Raw genomic sequence first — 4975 nt, 5'->3', positions numbered from 1 at the left:
TTTTCTTGTCAACTACTTGGTTTGTTTCTGTCTTTTTGGTGGTCAGTTTCATCGCATTGTTTATCGAATGGTCCCTCTTGTTTCTGTCATTTGCACAGACGTGGTAGAAACGCCACCTATGAGTTGTGCTGCGAACTGCAAACATTGACTGTCGGGAAACTTTCATCTTTTTGTTTAATTTCCCAAATAACTGCTTTCAATACCAGCCACCGTGCATTGTGATTATATTGATTATTGAAACATTACAAGAACAACTAGAGTTACACGACCTCACACCTTCGCCAAATGATTCTAACCTTTATGACTGACATATTAGAGTGTTTCTCATTGATTATAAATCAAACCAGTTGATCATCTTCTCCACCCAAATAACAGAAGTTGTCAGTGTAACAAAGTATGAGGGTAACGTTGATGAAATTTAGACATCCAGGTAGTAAGATACGCCAAAAATAGTTACTCATTCGACAAGCAACTGGATAAAATTTTGAAACAGACGTTTCAGACAGCATCCGCAGTCACAGAAGAAAGACAGCGGATGCTGTCTGAAACGTCTGACTGTTTCAACATTTTATCCAGTTGCTTGAGTAACTATTTTTGGCGTATGAGGGTAACATTTATCATCAATTATGCAATCGTGGTCCTTATTGTCATAATTTAATTCAACCATGCTCACATTCAGATGCAAATGCCACAAGTATGAAGTTGCTGTCATTTACCAGTATGGTATTATAGCAGTTTCTCATTAATTATGCAAATTAGGTTTTTATCATCTTTTCTATCAATCAACATTCCTCTCTTCTTTAGATACAAATGTCACATATTTGAATAGCCATATTATGGAACCCAGCTGCCTTTTTTTAAATTACCTCATTAGTTATGCAAATAGAATATGATGCAAGGCAACACTTATGCTGTCTATCTACCAAACATCTTGATGATTTGTCAACCCCATCTTGAGTTATAGTATTTTCTCATTAATTATGCAAATAAAGTCTTCATTTGCATAGTTGATATCTTTTAATATTTCTCTCTTCCTCAGTTACATGTCACATGTTTGAGAGTCCTATCATAAATTTGGCGGATGTATACACTTTCCTCATTAATTATGCAAAGTAGGTACCGAATCGCATAATAAGTATCTAATCATGTAATTCAGTACTCAAGCTATGTACATACCAAAAATCATGACCATCCATCAAGCCCTTCTTGAGTTATTCCCTTTCAAGGTCTGAAGCAAAACCTGCTCCTGCAGTTCTGAGAAAGGCGCTAGGGGGCCCAAGCCACTTACTTTCTGTCCAAATAGAGATCTACCAATAAACAATCAGGACCATAGCATGTCCTGAACACGAGATATCAAAACAGGACGTTCCACTGCAGTACTTTTGGGAGTCACTAGGGGGCCCAAAATCATTTCCAAGCCTCATCAAGTCCTACCCACAAACCAAATATCAAGACAATCCATCCAGGTCTTCTTGAGTTATGCTGGTCTTCTACACACACACACACATACAAACGCTACCGAAAACATAACCTTCTTGGCAAAGGTGATAAATATGTGATGAACGTCACATGCCAACGTAACTGTACAGGTGAATATCGGCACTACAGGTACACGTTTCCATTAATCTCTGAGCATAATCCGAGTTTGCTCAAAGTATTCGTAGCGCACTCCAAACCCGATGTTAGAAATGCTTGACGTGTAAACCAAGCCTTAGGCAGGGTTTCTTTTTTTTATTCATCAGTTTTACACGAGTTTCTTACTTTGAGTTGATAAGGTAAAAAGGTCACGAATAATTAGAAAAGGATTTTGATGTGACGACTTCGTCAGCATGTCTTTAATCAATTATATCCAACCTTCGTGGCCAATCAGAGACGCCCCTTGCCTAAATTACCTCACATGATATTCAAATTTAACGCCGCGAGGACGTCTGGTTCACCAGGTGTTGCATTCCTGCTGTAGCGTGGTCCGTGTGCACGACGTGTCCAAAAGTTCCAACTTTCGACATACAAAACTTGTTATTTTCTCACATTTTTGCGGACATTTGTCCACAAAAATTGCGGAGAAGGGCTTCTGGAATAACATGGGCGAGAATGGCCGGGAAAGCTTGCGGAAGAGCTTGGAAGGGCGGTCGGATGGCTTTGGATTCAAACTGGTGACGCAGAACCATACAGGTAAGCTTGTAGAAAAATTTTCTTGGTGTTTTCGACGAAAAGCGTTAAGATTTATCTGCGAAGAAATGCAGTGTGGTCGGCAACTCGTGTCTTGTGTGTTTTTACTGTACCGTATAGTTGAAACTGGACATAACAAAGGTGCGAAAAGGCTTAAGCTTGTGAAAATATCACGACGCTTTGGAAATTGGTAAACACTAGGGCGGAGAAACTGTACTGAAAGTTTTACAGCAGACATTTTAAGCTGAGGCATTGAGAGTTAATTGTCAACAAGTGTTTTATGGTAGTCACACATTCAACGGTATCATTTGATGTAACGTTACATATATTTATGGATATCGTCTTTGTTTTTCGCCGCAGTCATAGCTGGACACACCACAAACAACACTGATTCTTCATTTTCAAGCCAAACAAGTGAGTAAAAATTTCTATTGTGTACATTCTTCTTTTGTTGTTTAGTATATGACAGCGACCGTTTTCGACCACGGTTGGCTTTTTTTGCTATGTTGTCGTTTGTGGAAGTATACTACTGGTGTATTTTTGTCTTGTTATACGTCGTAACACTAACACGGACTATTTTTACGACTCTTTTACGACGGTTAGGTGAGGCTGTGAATATCGAAACAGGAGATGCCTCTTAGTGTGTCGGCAAAAGCGCCACTGTTGATAGTTTGTTTCATTCATATCACGAACGTTTAAAGTTAAATGCAAGGAATGTTGAGCGAAGTGGTGGGCTGCAGATACGCACCTGGTTTCTTGCCATGTCATTTGCATAATTATGTATGAGTGTAAACACGTAAATAGCGCCATTCATTGTGTGTTCCTATGACGTGGAAAGGTTTGTAAACCTACTTGCCTTTCACTGTCCAGTTTTATTGGCCTATTTACCTATCTGATAGAATGGTTGAATTTTCGACGTTTGAATATGCAACCTGTATACGGCTTATTGCTGCTGTTATTGCCTGTGGCCGTGTATAGAGCGCATCCAGTTACGTCATCCTAATTTGCATACAAACTTCAGTGGCGATATTGTCATGGCAACACAAACTGTCCGCCATATTGTAAACATTGAAATATCAGAATACAGTGAAACATTTGAGCTATAGGTACGGAATTCACAGATGGCGCCACATTAATGCGCTCTTTTGCGTTTTCCTCATTGACATTTAATGCCTTTACCGAAATTAGAATTTTAAGACTCCTGTTGTGTTATTTACTTCAGGTAAAGCCATTGGATAGATGAGAATGTGAGCGCCCTCGCCCTCCCCACCACTCACTGATGGATTTCCGAATCTGCTGCATATGCATGATCTCCTGGATGCCATACAGACTGCAAAATTAATCTCCAAGCAGATGTAAGGATCCGGCTCATTCTCACTGAAAATGGTTCCTGGTTCCTACCTGTTGCCATATCTTTTGTTATCTTCTCTAGTATCGACCTTTTGTAGTCATTGGTTTCCTCCGGATCCTTACATCTGCTTGGAGGTTATTTAAAATTAGGTAAGTTAGATTTCCTTTAATTTCTATCCATCACAATCTTTTCCCATACTTATCATTATCACCCCTTCTTTTCCCGACTCCACTCCCACTTGCTCCACACCCGGCCATTCCCGCTTGCTCCACACCCGGCCACTCCCACTTGCTCCACACCCCACTCCCGCTTGCTCCACACCCGGCCACTCCCGCTTGCTCCACACCCGGCCACTCCCGCTTACTCCACACCCCACTCCCGCTTGCTCCACACCCCACTCCCACTTGCTCCACACCCGGCCACTCCCGCTTACTCCACACCCCACTCCCGCTTGCTCCACACCCGGCCACTCCCGCTTGCTCCACACCCGGCCACTCCCGCTTACTCCACACCCCACTCCCGCTTGCTCCACACCCCACTCCCACTTGCTCCACACCCGGCCACTCCCGCTTACTCCACACCCCACTCCCGCTTGCTCCACACCCGGCCACTCCCGCTTGCTCCACACCCCACTCCCGCTTGCTCCACACCCGGCCACTCCCGCTTACTCCACACTCCACTCCCGCTTACTCCACACCCCACTCCTGCTTGCTCCACACCCGGCCACTCCCGCTTACTCCACACCCCACTCCCGCTTGCTCCACACCCCACTCCTGCTTGCCAACATACAATGCACCGAGAACAACATTCCCTCGTCCCCTGCGCATGCGACATCGTGTGAAGCTATGTAACGTGGACATGCGAGATTGTATACAGTAACTCCGTACAAAGCAGACATGTAATTCGATTCAAAACTTTTATATATAGTTCTTCGATAATCTGAATGCGCTCATGCAGCTGTACCGTTTCAACTCATAACTCAAGAAGTTGTGAACAGATTTTTGATATTTGGTATGTGGGTAGGTGACAAAGTCCAGTTCAGAAATTTTAGAAATGTATGTGATGATTGCCATATAATAAAGACTATACATGTACAAACTATCTTTGCAGACTTTATTTTGCACTGAAGAGGCTACGAGATACGTTGCACATTCTAATGCATCGTACCATAGTAAATAAAGTTGTCGGCTTCTTTCATCATGATAAATGTGTTATATGTACATACTTTTATGATATTCATATTCATGCTGAAGAGGTAAATTATTTTGATATCCCTTCCTGAAGACTGCAACCCTTACACGATGAGCGACAACAGTGGGGATTCGAACCCCTGACCTCTTGGTCCAGATGCAGGGTCTCAACATTGCAAAATACGCATTCGCTGACCTTTGACATTGATCTTCACAGCATCACACCCACATATACATCTATATGTCTCAGCAGTCATTGTTGAAA

At 42.5% G+C, this 4975-nt stretch overlaps 1 long non-coding RNA gene across 1 annotated transcript; it reads left to right on the top strand.

The window, feature by feature from the left end:
* Positions 1 to 2024: 2024 nt before the first annotated feature.
* LOC136444822 (uncharacterized) lies at positions 2025 to 4681 on the top strand. The gene is made up of 3 exons (XR_010757328.1): positions 2025 to 2172; positions 2530 to 2583; positions 3392 to 4681. It is a non-coding gene; the product is annotated as an uncharacterized lncRNA (long non-coding RNA).
* The last annotated feature ends 294 nt before the right edge of the window (positions 4682 to 4975 follow it).

This window comes from Branchiostoma lanceolatum, chromosome 11 (assembly GCF_035083965.1).
Source record: "Branchiostoma lanceolatum isolate klBraLanc5 chromosome 11, klBraLanc5.hap2, whole genome shotgun sequence".
In the NCBI taxonomy this organism is placed as follows: Eukaryota; Metazoa; Chordata; class Leptocardii; order Amphioxiformes; family Branchiostomatidae; genus Branchiostoma; species Branchiostoma lanceolatum.
Note: the sequence above shows the minus strand (reverse complement) of the source record. Positions and strands in the feature narration are given on the sequence as shown.